The following is a 20,297-nucleotide window of genomic DNA, read 5'->3' as shown; positions in this document are numbered from 1 at the left end:
ATAACACACATCCAGGTTGACTTGGCATCACAGCCACCTGCACATTGCCTTTGCCTGCCTGCAATCAGGGCCTCCAACTTTCTGCTCTAATCAGCCCCTGGGGAGGCTTTGTTGGTAATGGCCCTCAGTGGGACCTGTTAACACTCCAAGAAACTTGGGATTTGCTTCTGACTGTAACTTCTTGAGAGGTTTCTTCAGTCTCTTCTCAGCATCTGTGGTTCATGGGCTCAGCACCAAAAATCCCATGGGGCTCATTAAAATGCCAAAACCCCTAAGGAGCCATGCCTCTTTCCATTATTTTCCTCAGTTCTTCAAGTCTCATGTGGCTAATTGGGAAGCTTTCAGGAGAGTACTGAAATTAGGCAGATTTCAATGAGCACCTGAAAACAAAAGATGTCTGCTTCTGAAGTTTTTCTTTATTCTTCAGTTTTCACAATAAGTGATACCCACATTCTCCAATTCACACTGACCCACTCAGTCACCAGATGATGTCTGGGCATGTAGGACAAGCAGGCTTTTTGATAGGAGACATGTATGGACAGCCTTCCTCCCCAGCTCCCCAGCCCTGCCAATTCCATCATCAGCCACTGGGGACTTAGAGCACTCTGGTTAAAATCTAACGTTTTTCCTCTCAAGTCTCTAGCTGAAGGTTACAACTCATGTGCACCAATTCCCACCTGCTTTCCTTAGAGAACTAGCTGCAAAAAGGCACAGAAAGATTTATCTTAATGGCGATCAAACAAAAATAATGTTTAAAACAGTTTAATAAAAGATAAAAGACACTCCTCAACTCTATGCCAAGTCCAAGCTGCCTCCGGTGAGGTCCACTTCCCACAAGACATAACCTTCCTTGAAATGTTCTCGACAGATAGATAGGAAAGGATAGACAAGAAGCAGAACAAAGGATCTGGCTAAAGAGACAATAAGACTGCTGAAAGACAAGGCAAGCTTCAGTACAACCACAAGCACCCAGTGGCACTTGGAGAGGCCCTGGTGTCTCTGAGGCATATGCCTGGGCCTGGCAGCTCTCACACAGGACCTGCGGGAGACCGGAGCCCCTGGGAGCTGCAGAGGGAGGCTGGGCAGAGGGGACCAGGGCACCTGCAGTGGCACCAGCCGTCCATGACCCTGTGACTGCATCCCAGCCCAGTTCTGAAAATCATTTTCCCTTTCAAAAAAGAAAATAAAGATTCTCCAAAAAACATTAGTGTATCAAAAAAGAACTAAGCAAAACAAGATACTAAGAAAAAGGAGAAAACAAGAACACAAAAATAATGAGAAAAAGAAAATAACACAAAGAAATTTTAAAAGCTGAAAAGTGTAAAGAAACATGTTTCCTTTTTAGTTTAGATAATTTTTAAAATTTCTTTCTTCTTTCATTTCTATTGACAGTTTCTAAAGATATCTTTTATAATAAGGCCTACACTATTAAAAATGATATCTTTGTGTCTCACACAAGTCCAGTGCCCCTCAAACCACTCCCTGCCCAGGATCTTCCTTGCCACTGCTTTCTCGTTGCACACAGTGAGTCGCACCATGAGATGTCGCATGCTCACAGCTGATAGAGGAAAACAGGCTGATCAGCTTCAGTGAAAACGCTCTATTTATCGATGGCGTAATTTGCACCAATCTCAACATACCTGTGTTACACTGACATCTTAAAAGAGTCCCTACACCTCTAGCCACACTCCCTTTTCATTCCCTGCATTGTCAATGAAGCGTGACTCCATTTGAGGTGACAACAGGGATGGGAATTATCTCACCCAGTGCCAGACCCCTGCAGTGCAGATGCCTCTGGCTAACCCAGTTGTCTGGACTTCCCTTTCTAGAAATGGAAAGAAATAAGTTGTCCAACTGAGAGGTCTGGAGATGCTTCTCCTGGTGACCAGCTAATGCTCCAGAAAGGTTCCCATAGTTCCTGGGTCACATTTCCCAGCACCACACAGGAACATACCTACATAAGGCATCGCCTTATGGCCACCCTGCTCAGGACTAGCCCTCTGGAGCAGACCTGCCACCAAGCAATGCACAGCTCCTCACCTAGGTCTCCTCCAAGCCCAGCGTGCTGCCCCTATCACCCAGAGACACCATGGACATTATCTGGAGGCTTCCTTTGGCAGCTTGACCTTCCCAAAGCAGCACATGATGGATTATTACCAGCCAGAGGGCTTTTTTATAGCATGCTACCAAGGAGGAGTCATCCTGCAGGCTCCAATGTGCAGTTTGATGATGGGTGGGTGAGCTGAACTGTGCAAGGCCTGCTGGGACAGCCCTGCACTGCTCTAGAAGGAACTGACCCTCACTTGCTTTTATCCACACCTCACTGCCAAGACGGCACCTTTCTCCAAATTAGCCTCAGATCCACACTTGGGATGTCATCTCACAGGGGGTTCACTTGCAAAGAAGAGTCCACAAGTGAGCTAAGACCCAGGCTGTGCCTGAGCTCATCAGGCAGGAGCTTCAGAACCTGCAGGCCTCAACCAGCTCAGTGACACACTGCAAAACGTGCTCAGCTGAGCTGGACACCTGATCTGTCAGGTCAGAAATGACTCCCTTAGAGCAGAGAGGAGCACATGGGAAGGTGAGGAACTTAATTCTGAGGAGATTTGCAAGTTATCTGCACAAAACAACTTCAGCTCTGCAAGCTGGTTCTGAGCGATGACCCCTGAAGTATTTCCTGCTGACTTGCAGGGAAGTCCTTGAGCATCACGACTAACTGTAGTCACTGGACAACTGGGAGAAGTGGTTTTAAAAGTCAATTATATTCTGAGTAAATACTTTGTCTTTGGAAGTCTCCCTTATTTTGCCCATTTTAAAAGCTAATGACTGTGGCATTGCCACGTGGAAGAGTGCCTCTGAGTTCTGCACTGTGGCAACACCATTTGCTTGGTAACTGTGTGGGTGAAAAAAGTCCCACGTGATCTAAACTGCTCTCTGCGTCCTCCTGCTAGATGTCAGCCCTGGATGTCTGGTGTCAGAGCCCAGGGCAGTGCGCAGTGTACAGAGTGCAGCAGAGAGCCCTGAAGCAGCTTGGCCTTCAGCAGGAAGAGCTCAGGACCCTCTCTTCCAGCTATATTTCACTGGATTGTAGGGGGATTAATCGGATGGTAAAGTAACGCCTAATTGGGGGATACTACTGCATTGTTAGCAAAGAGTTTCTAGGGTCCTGCCACATGAGAAGAAAAGAGTGTCTGCACCAATTAGGTATATGGGCAGTATTCCCCACGTAGCCTTAGCTAATAGCAGAGAGAGGCAACTGCTATGTCTCCAGCCTAAAAAAACCTGTGGTTGCACAGATCCCAGGAGTGTTAGCTTCAAGAATCTCCAGCAAGGAACCCTTTCTGAAAGATGACCTCTTGTACTCCAAATACTCTAAGATCCATATGTCTATGTACTTCACAGTCTATGTGGCATATCTGGCTGCAGATCCTGGCAAGAGCTTTGGAAACTCAAGGCCTGAACCTCAGCGCACAGAAGGCAGCAGGCTGCCAGCATCCCTGGCTCTGGCCACCAGGGCAGCCTGGGCCCTGCGAGCCAAGTCACCTCCTCACCTCCAAGGGCTCCCCCAGCTCCCCAGCCTGGCAGCACTCCCCACGCACAGCACTGCTCTCTCCAGACACTTCCTCTCATGAGAAGTACAAAGACACTGGAGCCACCACCCATCCCGAGCACAGGGCACCCCACCACTGTGACACAACCCAAACTTCTCCAATTAGCCATACAAGACTTGAAGAAAATTACGGGAAGAGACACAGTTCATCAGGGCTTTTTCATTTTAATGATCCCCGTGGTGTATTTGGTGCTGCGTCCATGAACTGTAGCTACTGGAAAGAGATCGAATGAAATGTTCAAGAAGTCAAAGTCAGAAGCAAAGCCCAAGGTTTCTTTGAGTGTTAGTGGGTCCCACTGAGGGCCATGAGCAACAAAGACTCCCCAGGGGCTAATTCGAGCAGAAATTGGTGATGACCAGCTACAAGCAGGCAAAGGCAATGTGCAGGTGTTTTTAATGCCAAGTCAACCTTGATGTGTTTGATCAAGTAAAATGGGCAAGGATGGACACCCAGCCCCTGGGAAGGCAGATCCTTTTCTCCCATGTTTCCCAGGGCTTTTCCTGGGGGCAGGCTGCATGTGGGGGTGCGCAATGCCGAGTGCAGGACAATGACACAGCACCTCTTGGAGTCCCCTGGGGGACAAGCGGCCCTCAGGCTTCCCTGTGCCCTTGACTGTCTCCACCACCGGCTGTCCTACACTGTCCCATGCCTGCTGCTGTGTCCCTGCACACTGTAAACCTGCTTCCCCACCTTGCTCCCACTCCAGGATCTCCCTCCCTTTACTGGTGTCTCTCCATCCTCACTGGCTGTTCCTTGAAACACAGAGCCAGGAGCTGATCACAGACTCCCTCTGGGTGATCTCTGGCAGCACAGCACTACTCTTTGAGTGGCATTCATTCACATTAATGTCCAGCCTGAACCTCCCAAGTTGCAGTTTGTGGCTGTTTCCCCTTCTCATGCTGTTTCCCACTACCAAGAGAAGCTCCTGGGAGTCCCACCCTGGGACACACTACTGCAGCTGTGGCCACAGCAGTGCTGAGACAAGGGGGATAATGGCTCCCCTGGTCTGCTGGCCAAGCTCTTCCTAATGCAGCCCAGGCCCTTCTCCTCAGAGTCACTCCTCAGCCAGCAAGTTGCCATCCTGCCCTGATGCATGGAGTTATCCTTCCCCAGGTGCAGGACTTGCCCTTCTCCTTGTAAAACATCCTGAGGTTTCTGTTGGCCAAACCCTCAGGTTTCTAAAGGTCCCCCAGACTGAAGCTCTCTTGTGTCAGCTGTTAATATGTGTGTGTGTGGAGATGTCTCCCCTGACTTGTGGTGCCTCTAAGTAGATAACAGCAGGAGGGATTGCAGACACCACAGGTAACAAAAAGAGGTCCTAGTTTAATGGAATTGCTGGCTGAAATAGGAATTACCAGGGCAATATTCTCAGAAACACCAATGAGGGTGCAAGGCAAACAAAACCAGGGCCTGTGGGAAAAGTGTAAACAGAAATGTGCTGTTTTTTCTGGGAGGGTGTGAGGATGGTGTGACCGCAAGGCAGGAAAGGGAGGGTCAGATATTGGTGTAGGGACACTTCAGGTTCGTGAGGGGTTAAACAGAGTAGATTTACTGAACTGGGAACTGCATGAGGGGGTTGCTGATGGGAGGATGTTGGATGCACAGGTCGGATGCCCAGGCAGGACTCACTCTGTGTACCCTAAGGGCCCCTTTTATCTCCTAGAACTATTTCTTTATCTCAGCTGTGCTAACCTTGAGTAGCTCCTGGCTGCAAAGCAGCTAGAAATAGTTGACAAAATGTAATATGCGTGTCCAGCCTTGAGGGGTTTTGATCAGTGTGCAGAGAGCACACGCTGGGCTGTGATCACGTACTCTGCCAGTCCCCTGACTCCTCACCAGATCTCCCGCGGGTGTTCTCACTGTACTCCACCCCCTGAGTGACAGAGACGTGGTGCTGGTGCCACTAGTGTGTAGGCAAGGTTTGGACATGCCTTTCAGGCATTAGCTTAACTAACAGCTAAGGTGCACAAGCAACACAGCTACCCCAGGGCATCTCAGGCAGCAATAGCCTCTCGATGTGGCCAAATGAATCAAGCCCAAAAAGTAGAGTCTAGTTATAAGTTGAAATCTTCTCAAAGAATAACTCAGCGATTGATTAAAAAAATCCTCATTTCCAAAACTTCACACATTTTTTTTACCATTGCCACATATTTTTTTCTTTCTTATTAATTGGCAGCACCATGTTCATGCACTAGAGTCATTAGTCTGTCTATGCAAGCATACATACATATACACATTATTCACCAAAATACATTTGCTACCAACACTCTGCATGGAGAAACTTTCTTCTGAGGAGCTACTTTAATTAAATTGACATGTTTCAGATCCCTTCTTCTGCCTCTCTGTCCTTCTTCCTCTGACTCTTCTCTCTTCACAGACCTCTGTCTGACCATCCTTTTGAGGATGAACTCACTCCCTGTGTGGCTCTGAGGATGGGCTTGACCAGGCAGTACAAATGCCAGCAAGGCCTCAACCCCACAGCAGTGTCCCCTGCCCAGGACTCCTCCTTCCAGCCCCTTCCTCCTGGAGCATTTGGATTGGGAGGGACCGCTGGAGATCTCCAGGACCACGATCTGCTCTGAGCTGGGCTAACTTTACAGTTAGATCAGGTTGTTAAGTGCTTTCTCAAGGAGAATTTTTTAAAAACTCTGGACCTCTGCCCCAATGCTGCTCAGCGCTCATGATTATTTTTGTTTTCATTAAACTCTTTTGAATTTTGCTTTACTGCATCTTCTCCTTGTTGTCTCTCGTCCTTTCCTCTCCTGGCCACCAGCCAGACCATCCCATCTACTTTGACCAAGGACAATCACAGCCTCACCTCCAAGCACAGCCTTGCTGGGATCTCCAGGCCCTGTGCAGGTGGGCCGTGGTGGCCAGCTCCAAGCAGAGCTATGTATTGCAAGTCTCTACATGGTCTCAGAGGAGAGTGTAGGGAGACATAACATGACCCCGGGCAGAGGCTGTGGGCTGACACCAGGGCAGAGCCGAGATCAGCAGGGGTGGGAACACAAGACCTCCAGCAGCTCCTCTCCCTGCCTGTGCAGGAAGTGACACACTTGACAGTGCACCTGAGAGAGGACAGTGATGCAGGACGGAGGGCACCGTGAGCTGCGTTACTGGGCTCCAACCACCTGTGCTGGGTCTGGGAGTCCTGGCAGCCTGTGCCACTGGCTGCAGCCCTCGAGAAATCCCCGACTCTGCTAGCAGCAGTGGTTCCCCTCCAGGACTGTCGGGAGCTCCTGGAGTGTCGTGGCTCCTGTCTCCCTCCTGTCCCTGCGCTGGCCCAGCCCTGCTGCCCTCCATGTGGCCCCATGGCCCCACTGTGCAGGCACCGCACAGGACAGGGTGCGTTCAGGGTGGGGAAATGTCCCCCAGCATGGTTCCCATGACAGCCCTCAGTGCCCCCTCCCCCAAGGCCCTCCTGCCCAGCAGCCTCCCACCAGTCCCCAGCCCCTGCCCAGCCCTGATCCTGTCCCCCAGGGTTAGCAGAAGGCCATGCTCTGGGGTCTGCTGGGGTCTGGGCCCAGGGAGAGGCCAGGCGGGGTGGCCATTCCCCCCACACAGGTGCTGAGCCCAGCAGGCAGACGGAGCTGGTCACATTCAAAGATCAGCCCTCACCAGGACCATGGGGAATGGCCAGTGCTGGAGATGGCTGGTACCAGGGACTGGGTGTGTGAGGAGTTTCCTGGGACAGCTTCTCCTCTCTGTTCATCCAACAACAAGGTGGGCTGGATCTTTGCCCTGAAGCACCCTGCTTGAGGGCTCCCGTGGGAGGAGGATGGTCTACAGGCCGAGTAGACTGCCCCAGGACCTCCTCTGCATGCTCCCTGCCAGCCCTGCAGAGGACCCAGGAGAGGGCTCGTCCTCCCAGAGCTCACAGCAGGACACACTGTCCTCCAGCTGGGCATGGACCCCTTTCTGGATGTGACTTTTGGGGTGAGGACCAGCATGCAGGGTGAGGGAGATGGTCTCAAGGTCATGTGCTGGGGACCTGGCCTGAGGGACAGCAGCAAAGTGATATGGCTTCTGGGTCCTGCTTCCTTCAATGCAGACTCCCACAAAGGATTCCAGCCTTTTTTTTTTTTTTTGGTGCCACCCACCAGGAGGGATGATGGCATTATGAGCTGGGAGGGTGGGGAGCATTAATCCTTCTTCAGGCACTGCCCAGGCCATGGGGAGGGTCAGGACAGCGAGGACTTCTGTCTCTGTACCGTAAGCTCGCTTTAGTGTACTCACACTCTGAAGGTTTTTGTTTTTTTTTTTAAGGTACGTCAGTATTTTTCTCTCCAACACGCTTTCAAGCCCAGTCCCACTTCCTTCTCATCTCTCCCAGTCACTCCTCTGATCTTGCTGGCCATTCCCACACCCCCTCCCCTGTTCTGCAGAGCCCCAAGCTGCTGGCACTGCTCTGCAGAATGAGCAGGCTGTGAGGCCACAGGGCCATGAGGTGACTCTGCACTGGCCGTGCTGGTCAGGGTGGGAGCAGACCCAACCAAATGGGGATCACAGCCTCTAATCCCTGCAGGGGGACTGCAGATGTGGCAGGTGCTTGCAAGGACTGTGGAGCATTTCCAAGGGAGCTAGTTGTGTCCAGGTGTGGCTCTATATCCCGCCCCTGGTATTTCATTGGTGATGACATGAATCGCTCTACAGGCTCCCTTCCCTGTGCCAGATGGGTCCCCACTGCCTCTCCTGGGATTGCAGAGTCCTCCTTTGCCCCCAGATACCTGGGTTTCACACTTGGCCTTTAGATGACTCCACCTTGGACGATCTCGCCCTCTGTGAAACTCTTCTCTCTGCCCACCCTTAGAACATGCTGTCCCAGGAGAGCTTCTGAGCTCTCCTGGCACCTCCAGCTTCCCCTCCAGAGGGACAGGCATCTGACACTGTGCTTTAACATGTGGCACAGCTCTGGCTATGTGAATCTGTGACCATTCATCCCCTCCACTGTCACTGGACACCGATGGGGGAGTGCTAAATCCAGCCCTTGGTCTCTAAGAGATCATTACATGACTATGAGCTTTTTGCTCCTGAACCCATGGAGAACCCCATTAGCAGCAGCCCTTTTGGTCATGATTTCCTTGGGCCTATTCTTGACAGCAGCTTTGGATGAAGCCCAGCCTTCAAGCTCTACACCAGAAAGAACCTACTTTATTTCAGAGATACTGTGAGGGAGTCAGCTCTGACCCAGCGTTGGAAACAATTCTATATGGGCACCAGGTGAGACAGAGGAGTCTCAGTAAAGGTAGAATGAATCCAAGCATTTGTACACCAACAGGATAACAAATACTACTGATCAAAGTAACAATAGTGAACAAACAGTGCTCAGTCCTGGTATGGGATACCATGGGAGTCATTTGTGGAGAGCAATGGCAATGTTACCACTGTTGAAAAATGGCCATGAAATCACTTTCCTCAGGGCATCCTGGAGCTCCTTGTTCCTCATGCTGTAGATGAGGGGGTTCAGAGTTGGAGGCACCACCGCGTACAGAACAGCCACCACCAGATCCAGAGATGGGGAGGAGATGGAGGGGGGCTTCAGGTAGGCAATCATTGCAGTGCTGATAAACAGGGAGACCACGGCCAGGTGCGGGAGGCACATGGAAAAGGCTTTGTGCCGGCCCTGCTCAGAGGGGATCCTCAGCACAGCAGTGAAGATCTGCACGTAGGACACCACAATGAAAATGAAACATCCTGAAGCTAAACAGGCACTAACCATAAGGACCAGAGCTTCCCCGGGGTAGGATTCTGAGCAGGAGAGCTTGAGGAGCTGGGGAACTTCACAGAAGAACTGCTCCACTGTGTTGCCTTGGCAGAGTGGTATTGAAAAGGTGTTCCCAGTGTGCAGGAGAGCATTGAGAAAACCACTGGCCCAGGCAGCTGCTGCCATTTTGACACAAGCTCTGCTGCTCATGAGGATCCCGTAGTGCAGGGGTCTGCAGATGGCAACATAGCGGTCATAGGCCATGACAGTGAGGAGAGAATACTCTCCTCCAAAGAAGAAGACAGCCAGGAAGACCTGGGCAGCACACTCCGAGTAGGAAATGGCCCTGGTGTCCCATAAGGAATTGGCCATGGATTTGGGGACAGTGGTGGAGATGGAGCCAAGGTCCAGGAGGGAGAGGTTGAAGAGGAAGAAGTACATGGGGGTGTGGAGGCGATGGTCGCAGGCTACAGCTGTGATGATGAGGCCGTTGCCCAGGAGGGCAGCCAGGTAGATGCCCAGGAAGAGCGAGAAGTGCAAGAGCTGCAGCTCCCGTGTGTCAGAGAATGGCAGGAGGGATAACTTGTTGAGGGAGCTGCTGTTGGAGATTTTGCTCTCTCCAGGCATGGGGGACTGTCCAAAGGAGAATAGACATTGAGCAGTTAGGAGAGACTGTTCAAGCAAAAAAGCCCCCAGCTGTTGCAGTTCCCATACAATCCCCTACATTGCCTCTCTCTTTACTGAGAGGATCTCTGTGCAGCTCCCTTGCTGAGCTCCACTTTGCCCTGGCTGAGTGTGCTGCTGTGAGGTGCAGGGGCCTCTGCCCATGGGCTCCAGAGGAGTCAGTCCTGCTGTACAACACAGGGAATGAGGGAAGGGAGGTGACCAGCCCTGACATTCACCATTTCTGTTAGCTGAAATCCACCCATCATCTAGAAAGGCTTTCCAGCATCTTCATTCCCCATTCTAAAGAATGAGCTTTGAGGAAGAGAGTTTCTGGGATTTTTTATTTTCTCTGAGATGTCCTTGTCACCCCTGGGCAGTGTTCCTCAAAGGTAGAAATCCGTGCCGTTTCTACAGTGAATCCTGAGAAAAACGGATTCACTGTCCCATGCTGCAGCGTGAGGACAGCTGGTCTGTCTATTAGTCTTGTTCCCAGCTGTTCTGTGCTCCCACCTCGTGGAGCTCATGGACGATCACACTCATATGTTGCCCTAAAAGGAAACCAGCCCCTGCTGAGAGCAGCGGAGTCCAGTTTCAAAGTGCAGATCTCCAACCTTCTCTCCCTTTCTCCAGGCACCACAGGACACACAGGGCTCTTTTCAGATGCTCATATACAGCCTCCCACCATCATCTCCATATTCTCCGCATCTCTGTACTGTCTTCACGGTCTCTCAGATATTACAGATATGCTACGAGACAGCAGTGCCTTTCTGGAGGGCAGCTCGCAGCCTGGCAGGGCACCACAGGGAAACAGTCAAAGGACCATCAGGACTGCAGAGGGGCTCTCCTTAAGGGAGGATCAGCTCATTTCCCAACCCCATAGACTGCATTTCCTGGAGCCGCACAGCTTAGAAGGGGGCTGCACACCCCTCACTTCCATGCAGACCCCTCTGTTACCCAACTCGTAGTGTTGGTGACTGAACTGCAGCTGAATAGCCATACACCCAGACAGCCTGAGAGAAGAACAGGAGCAGCATGGACAAGAGAGGAAACAAGGAGCAACACCATGATCCTGCTTCCAAGAGAGGCAAGGAGAGAGACAGAGGGACACTTGGGAAAGCCTTCACCCGGGAAAGCCTTCACCTTACCTGCTGGGCATGCCACCTGGCAGAAGGTGCCATTGCAGGGCAGTCATGCTCAGCCCTTTTGTCGGGCACCGCTAAACAGGCCCCTGGCAGGAGAGATGCCCCTCTCCTCTGCTGGAGGTCTGGCTGCAGAGGACATGGCTCATGGTCTGGACTCCAAAGCTGTCAGGGCAGAGGCTCTGCTGGGTGGGAGCAGAGACATGGGGGGCTTGCTCAGTGCAATGTGTTTGCATTGGAGGCTCTGACCATGACTTGCCCAAATCCATCCTCCCACGATGATTCTGTTAGCAGTTCCCTCTCCTTCCCTACCCAGCTCTGCTGCCTGGAGCAGTCCCTGCTGGGACCTTTCTCTCTCTCAACATCTTTTCCCAGGCAGTGCTCACAGACCACATCACACCTTTTGTGTGCTCAGATCTGCCCGACAGAAACCTCCCGGGACAGTGCACTGTCCAGAGGCATCTCTGTGCCTGCAGTTCATAAGGAGCAGGTAACATAAACCCCAGGGAGACCACACAGGTGATGCTGGTGCTGATGCTGTCTGTAGTTGGAGGTGGGGTTGAAGGGGTTTGCTGAGCTTTCTCCCAGACCTCCTGATCTCTGAGAGGGAAGGTTTGTGAGTCCCAGTTCCTTGCCAAAACAGAACACTCTCCTTTCTCCTCCCTGCCAAAATTAGGGAGAAAATGGAAAGCAGAGACACCAGAAGGAAAGCTCCTTCCCTTGGAAGTAGCCCTCCTCTTGATCTTCCTCTTGCAAAGACCCCTTGGACATGACCTGTGCATGAGCTGGAGGTGGGAGCATCCTCGACCCACGAATGAACCTGCCCGGCCAGGATCAATCCTCCCACCCAGAGCTTCTCCCTGCAGGGCCGTGGGGAGCTCCCCAGGCAGGCTGAGTGCTGACCTTTGCACGCAGCAGAGTTACTGCCCTGGGCACACAGCACCCTGGGGCACAGGGATGCTGCTCTGAATCACTGCCCTGTGGAGACCTGGGTACCCACCCCAGCAGCACACCGCTGCAGTATCTCCGGAAGAAGGTAGCAGGCTGCCCTGTCCAGTAGCAGGATGCCATGTCCCTGTGAGACTGAGGCAGGGAATCCTGCTCCGAAGCATCTCCTCCTCCTGCTATGCCCTGGAGTAGCCAGGAGAGAGAGCATTAAAATGCCTATCACCCCATGTTACGGGCTGTGTTCAGAAGACCCCTCCAAGAACCCCAGTAGTATCACCCTGCAGCCAGAGACTTACCGTGGAAAGAGCTGTGAAGATTCCTCCCACAGTGAGCTCTCCTCTGTCCTCCCGCTCCACACTGCCTTGCACTTCTCTCTGCCTTCTCTCATCTCATGTCAGCAGCAGCAGGCAGTGCCCGCAGCCCTGATGCTCTGCGCAGAGGAGCTGCTCCTGCACACAGCTGTGTCTGGGCAGTGCTGCCAGGTTGCCATGAACTCCCTCCATCCCAGGAGCCTGGCCCCACTCAGGAGCAGAGGCCCAGCTGAAGGCCTGAATTTCTCTGTCCCTTGTGCTCCCTCCTCCTGGGAAATGTTCACTGCAATAAACTAAAATAATCACTAATGGTCCCTCTCTAAACACTGAAGGAAGACTGATTCCAGCATTGCAATTTGTCTCATCAGAGGATGGTTATTTGCAAGAGGTGGAAGTGTCCCACTCTGGCAGCCCCTCTTCCCATCTCTTCACTAGGCAGGACACCTAGACAGGGATAAGAAGGGATTCATTGATGCATGGTTCAGTTATTGATTCAGATGAGTCATTCTGGGCATCTCATGTTGCATTAGAAGGCCCTGGGCTGGAGTGGGATTCAGATCCCTCCCATTATATCCACAAACACACAGGAGCTGAGATTCCCCTTGCCTAAGCTGAAGTGTGCACAACAGAGAGATCTGCCCATGAGCTCCTTGTCTAAGCTCCCAGTGGAATCGCTGGAGATGGAGGATGAGAGTCAGTTGCCCACACACAAACACCTGGACACATGTGAAGAGACAGAGATGGTCCAAGGCATGTGCCAGTGTCTGCTTGCTCTGTTGGAGTGACTGTGACACTCATCCTTTTGGAGCCTCAGGTGGGGGCCAGATGGGGAATTTCCTGGGCCATCTCAAAGGGCACTAGATGCCCACTACTGTGAATCAGCTCAGGCAGCAAACCCCTCTCCTGCCACTCCTGCACAGCCCAGTTCTGTTTCTCCCTGGCCTTGGGCACTGCAGGGTTTGCTCTCTTAGTGGGAACCTTCTTTCACCATCACATTGCCACCTGCTATCTATGCCAGCACGGCTCTGCTCTGAAGTGGGGCCATTGCACACATGGTGTCTTTGGCTCTTGGTAACAGGTTTCACCATGACCAGTCTGCACTCTTTGCCGCAGCTGAAGCTCTGTAGCCCAAATACATGCAAATGCATGCAGCCTGGGGCACACACAGGAACAGCTGGAAGTGCACAAGCTGTCAGAGGTCTGAAACATCTTTGGAATGACTGAGACATGGTGGGATCACTCACAGGACTGGAGGGCGATGCTTGTAGGGTACAATCTCTTCAGGAGAGACTGTCAGGGAAGATGAGGAGGGACGATGTCCTTTATGTGAAAGGGCAGCTCGGGTGTGTGGAGCTCTTGCATGGGATGGACAAGGGTTTGGGTGAGAGCTTGTGGGTGAGCATCACAGTAAGGGTGACATCATGATGGGAGCTAAAGACCACCTAATCAGGGTAAGGGGGTGGATGCAGTCTCCTATAAGCAGTGTGAGCAAGTCTGTTGATCACAGGCCCTGGTTGTTGTAAGGGGCACTTTAATCCCCCTGACATGAACTGGAAGGGCAAACCACAGAGTGCAAGCAGGCCAGGAGGTTTCTGGAAAGCATCAAGGATGACTTCTTTGCACAGCTGCCAGATGGGCCAATAAGGGTGATGCTTTCTTGTATCTGGAAATCTGAAACAGGGAGGAACTGATCAGAGATGTAAGTGTGAGCCTTGCCTACCATGACCCTGAAAATGTGGAGTCCCAGATCCTGAGGAGACTGAGGAAGGACAGTGGCAGAGTACAGACCCTGGACTTCAGAGCAGCAGACTTCCTGGCCTGTTCAGGGGACTGGTGGGGGATGCCAGGGGAGGCAGCTCTCAAGGGCCCAGGAGCTCAGCAAAGCCAGCAGGTCTTTAAGGACAGACCTGCCAAGCACAAGGATGGGCCATCCTGATACTCAGTAAAATGAGCAGACACCTCGGGGACCAACTTGACTAAACAGGGACCTCACACCTTAGCTGCAGGGTACTAGGGCAGCATACAGCACGGGGAAGAAGGGAGAGGCCAAGGAGGAATTTAGAAATATTGTCCAACATCATAGGCATGGTGTTAGGGAAGAAAAATCTACCCTACTGTTGACACTTGCAGGGGGACGTCAAGACCATGAAGATGAGCTGCTACTGCTCCCGTAAGAATCAAAGAATAAAAAGGAAAATGCGGCCTCACTGCTAAATGGGACAGGGATTCTTGCAGCAGGAAATGCAGATAAGTCTGAGGAACTCAAGCCCTTGTTAGCTTCTGTTTCCACAAGCAAAGTCACCCGGGCTGTTGTGCCTAGAGTCAGGACTCCAGAGGAGAAAAACAGCCAGTGGTGGATGAGATTAGTGAGGGATTCCTTGTGAGAACTTAAACTACACCAGTCAGGGGGGTTGGATGGGCTGCATATGAGGATGCTGTGAGAGCTGACTGCTGTCACTGCAAGGCCACTCGCTACCATCTTTGCAAGGTTGTGGCGATGGGGCAAAGTCCCAATGACTGCAGAAAGGCAAAAAATCCATCTTCCAAAAAGGCCCCAAGGACAACCTGGGGAGCTGCAGGCAGTTCAGCCTCACTTTGGTGAGGAGTGAGCCATGGAATGAATCCTCCCAGATCACAGTTCTGGGCACATGAAGGAGATGGTGCCTGGGAACACTTAACATGGATTTACCCATTTACATCCCCCACCAGCAGCGTGTATGGAGGGGGAGCTGCCAGCGGCACAGAGGCCAGGCAGTGTTGCCCCTGTTGCACCCACTTAGCTCCACAGTGGTTGTGGACCAATAAGGGATATATCTGCAGAGGACAAAAGCCTGGGGAGGTGTGGCAAACTGATCATATCGGACCCTTACAGGAGAGCCAGTGGCACAGATATGTCCTGGCTGCTGTAGGTACCTGCTCTGGTCTGTTGTACACCCGCTCCTGCACCACAGACACCCAAGTTCACACCATGAAGGCATTAGAAGACTTGATTGGGTTATACGGTTCCCCAGTGGAAATCCAAAGTGATCAGGGCACTCATTTTACAGGCAATGATGTTCAGAACCGGGCTGGAGAGCGGGGAATAGCCTGGACATATCACGTACCCTGCCTTCTGCAAAGGGCAGGACTGACAGAGCAAATGAACAGGCTGCTCAAAGAGCAGCTGCACAAATTGTCCTCTGTTGGTACCTTCACAGGTTGGAGCAAAAATGTTCCTCAGCCAGCTACCTACCTCAGTGACCACCCACCATGTGGCTCTACCCCGTATGCTCGTTTCCAAGGAGAATCCATGGAGCAGCCATGTGTGCTTAGAGTGCAAGGGCTGCACCCCCAAGCCTGCCTCCCCATGCGAGCCAAGCCCGGGAGTGCAGGGTTGGGTCTGCGATTGTCACACAAAGAAATGACCCTGGAACTGGAGAGCCGCCATCTTGTGAGTATGGGATTGGTGGTCACCATACCTCAGGAGCATTATGGTCGCTTGGTGCCCTGCAATAGTTTAGCTCTCCGGGGTGGTGGACATCGTTGCAGGTGTCATTGACTTGAACTGTCCTTGAGGAGGTGAGAATTGTAACCCACTACACCAGATCCCAACCCCTGCAATGTACACAGGGAGACCCAACAGCCCAACTGATATCTGAGCAGATAGCAGTCCCCACTGTCCAGGCAGGAGATTCTTGCAGCCCACTCAGCATCCAGGTGGTGTTGGGTATAGAGGGTGCATGAGCCGAGTAAACCCAAACAGTTGGTGGGAAAAATCATTGCTGACGGGCCAGGAGACACCTGCCTAGCACTAATCAAAGGGGAAAATATCCTAGTCCATGTTCCCTGCAGGAGACTCTCTCCCAGAGAACTGAGACCTGATGAGTATGCTGAGTGGAGCCGCGACATTGCTGCTCTCCATCCTAACGCTGTACTCTGATGGCAGTTGGGACACCAACAAACCTGCAGTAAGTACATCAAACCCAACATCCAGAAGATAATGAGCCTACTCCAGGGACTACATGATGTAAAATCCAAAGAATCAGTGTGGGACAACCCCTGGCAGTGACTGTCATCATGGCTGTCAGATTTAGGACAATGGGGAAACACATTATACTCCTGGTCTTCTGGGTGGATTAGTTTTGCATGCATGTATATTACAATTTACTATATATTTTTACTGTAATTTAACTGCTTGTACACTTTAGCTGTCAGTTAAGCCTGAAAGTCATGTCCAGATCTTGCCTACACACTGGTGGCACCAACACCACGTCTCTGTCAGTCAGGGGGTGGAGTGCAGTGAGAACACCTGTGGGAGATCTGGTGAGGAGTCAGGGGACTGGCAGAGAACGTGATCACAGCTCCAGCGTGTGCTCTCTGCACACTGATCAAAACCCCTCAAGGCTGGACACGCATATTCCATTTGGTCAACCATTTCTAGCTGCTTTGCAGCCAGGAGCTGCTCAAGGTTAGCACAGCTGAGATAAGGAAAATAGTTCTAGGAGAGAAAAGGGGCCCTTAGGGTACACAGAGTGAGTCCTGCCTGGGCATCCGACCTGTGCGTCCAGCAGCCTCCCATCAGCAACCCCCACACACAGTTCCCAGTTCATTAAATATACTCTGTTTAACCCCTCATGAACCTTGAGTGTCTCTATACTGGTATCTGACCCTCCCTTTCCTGCCTTGCAGTCACACCCTCCCAGAAAAAACAGCACATTTCTGTTTACACTTTTCCCATGGGCGCTGGTTTTGTTTGCTTGCACCCTCATTTGGTGTTTCTGAGACTATTGCCCTGGTAATTCCCATTTCAGCCAGCAATTCCATTAAACTAGGACCTCTTTTTGTTACCTGTGGTGTCTGCAATCCCTCATGCTGTTATCTACTTAGAGGCACCACAAGTCAGGGGAGACATCTGCACACACACACACATATTAACAGCTGACACAGGAGAGCTTCAGTCTGGGGGACCTTTAGAAACCTGAGGGTTTGGCCAACAGAAACCTCCTGAAGTTTTACAAGGAGAAGGGGCAAGTCCTGCACCTGGGGAAGGATAACTCCATGCACCAGGGCAGGATGGCAACTTGCTGGCTGAGGAGTGACTCTGAGGAGAAGGGCCTGGGCATCATGAGAAATGCTGTACAAACCAGTGGGGTACGCTCATTGTGAATAAGGCCAGATGACTATGGGCTGCATTAGGAAGAGCTTGGCCAGCAGACAAGGGGAGCCGTTTTCCCCCTGGACTCAACACTGCTGTGGCCACAGCTGCAGTAGTGTGTCCCAGGGTGGGACTCCCAGGAGCTTCTCTTGGTAGTGGGAAACAGCATGAGAAGGGGAAACAGCCACAAACTGCAACTTGGGAGGTTCAGGCTGGACATTAACGTGAATGAATGTCACTCAAAGAGTAGTGCTGTGCTGCCAGAGATCACCCAGAAGGAGTCTGTGATCATCCCCTGGCTCTGTGTTTCAAGGAACAGCCAGTGAGGATGGAGAGACACCAGTAAAGGGAGGGAGATCTCGGAGTGGGAGCAAGGCAGGGAAGCAGGTTTACAGTCTGCTGGGACACAGCAGCAGGCATGGGACAGTGTAGGACAGCCTGTGGTGGAGACAGTCAAGGGCACAGGCAAGCCTGAGGGCCACTCAGCCACCAAGGAAACCCAAGGGGTGTCATGTCATTGTCCTGCACTTGGCATTGTGCTCCCCCCCTGCAGCCTGCCCCCAGGAAGAGCCCTGGGAAACATGGGAGGAAAGGATCTGCCTTCCCAGGGGCTGGGTGTCCATCCTTGCCCATTTTACTTGATCAAACACATCAAGGTTGACTTGGCATTAAAAACACCTGCACATTGCCTTTGCCTGCCTGTAGCTGGTGATCACAAATTTCTGCTCGAATCAGCCCCTGAGGAGTCTTTGTTGCTCATGGCCCTCAGTGGGACCCACTAACAGTCAAAGAAACTTTGGGCTTTGCTTCTGACTTTGACTTCTTGAACATTTCATTCGATCTCTTTCCAGTAGCTATAGTTCATGGACGCAGCACCAAATACACCACAGGGATCATTAAAATGAAAAAGCCCTGATGAACTGTGTCTCTTCCCGTAATTTTCTTCAAGTCTTGTATGGCTAATTGGAGAAGTTTGGGTTGTGTCACAGTGGTGGGGTGCCCTGTGGTGGGGAGGGGTGGTGGCCCCAGTGTCTTGGTGCTGCTCTGCATGGGAGGAAGTGTCTGGAGAGAGCAGTGGTGTGCGTGGGGAGTGCCGCCAGTCTGGGGAGCTGGGGAGCCCTTGGAGGTGAGGAGGTGAGTTGGCTCGCAGGGCCCAGGCTGCCCTGGTGGCGAGAGCCAGGGATGCTGGCAGCCTGCTGCCTTCTGTGCGCTGAGGTTCAGGCCTTGAGCTTCCAAAGCTGTTGCCAGGATCTGCATTCAGATATGCCACATAGACTGTGAAATACATAGACATATGGATCTTAGAGTATTTGGAGTACAAGAGGTCATCTTTCAGAAAGGGTTCCTTGTTGGAGATTCTTGAAGCTAACACTCCTGGGATCTGTCCAACCACAGGTTTTTTTAGGCTGGAGACATAGCAGTTGCCTCTCTCTGCTATTAGCTAAGGCTACGTGGGGAATACTGCCCATATACCTAATTGGTGCAGACACTCTTTTCTTCTCATGTGGCAGGACCCTAGAAACTCTTTGCTTATAATGCAGTAGTATCCTCCAATTAGCCCTTACTTAACCATCCGATTAACCCTCCTCCAATCTAGTGAATTATAGCTGGGGGAGAGAGTCCTGAGCTCTTCCTGCTGAAGGCCTCGCTGCTTCGGGGCTCTGTGCTGCACGCTGCGCACTGCTCACTGCCCTGAGCTCTGACACGGGACATCCAGGGCTGACATCCATCAGGAGGCCGCAGAGAGCAGTTTGGGTCATGTGGGACTTTTTTTCATCCACACAGCTAACCAGGAAATGGTCTTGCCACAGTGGAGTGCTCAGAGGCACCCTTTCAAGTGGCAGTGCCACAGTCATTAGCTTTTCAAATGGGCAAAATAAGGAAAACTTCCAAAGACAAAGTATTTCTTCAGAAGATAGTCGGTCTTTAAAACCACTTCTCCCAGATGTGCAGTGACTACAGTGAATTGTGATGCTCAAGCACTTTCCCACCTTAAAATTGATGAGCTCTTTCCTCCCCTGAAGGCAATATTAAAACCATCTCATCCTGGATCTCTGATCAAGCAGCTTCCTTCAGACTGCCTTCCTTGCATAAACCGAAACTGCCCTGCTGCTGTTGTGTTGCGGCAGGATCAAAGCGAAGAGGAAAGGTGGTGGGGTGTCAGTGCGGGGCCAGGGCAGGGGTCTGGCCCTTTCCTCCCTCTGTCCTGACGTCTGTCATACTGCTGCTTAATTCTGGCTTCAGCGCTTCAAGTGCAGCATGTTCAGTTTGGCGGAGGTGGGAGGGGACCAGGTTTGGGGAAGTCCCTGCAGGTACCAATTTACCACTAGCTCACGGTCATGTGGTGCCCATCCCCCAGTGCCCAAACCTCTTCTGCTCCCTGGAGCTCTAACGGGGAGTGAGGGCTGTGAGCCTGGAGCGTGGCCGTTCCCCCCCAGCAGCTGCCGGTGCATCCATCAGCTGCTCATAGCTCACTCCTGAAGTACAGCCACGGTGCTTGCTTCAAGTGTTGGCAGTGCTGTAGCTCCTTTTCTAGGAGCAAGTCTGACACCTTGGGGGGGGTGGGGTGTTAAAAGGCAAAGTGTTGCTACCTTTGCCAGAGCAGGGCCAGTTTCCAAAGAGGAGGATTTTGCTGGTTAATGCTGCCAACTTGGCCCCATGATTGGCTCTGCTCTCATTAGCCCTACCCCTCCTCTGCCTCGCTGTGCTGCCAGCTCCCTCCTTAAAGCACACAGTCTGGCTCTGTTTCCAAGGAAAGCCTAGCTTTCCCTCGCACCAGTCCAG

Source organism: Dromaius novaehollandiae, unplaced genomic scaffold (assembly GCF_036370855.1).
Source record: "Dromaius novaehollandiae isolate bDroNov1 unplaced genomic scaffold, bDroNov1.hap1 HAP1_SCAFFOLD_37, whole genome shotgun sequence".
In the NCBI taxonomy this organism is placed as follows: Eukaryota; Metazoa; Chordata; class Aves; order Casuariiformes; family Dromaiidae; genus Dromaius; species Dromaius novaehollandiae.
Note: the sequence above shows the minus strand (reverse complement) of the source record.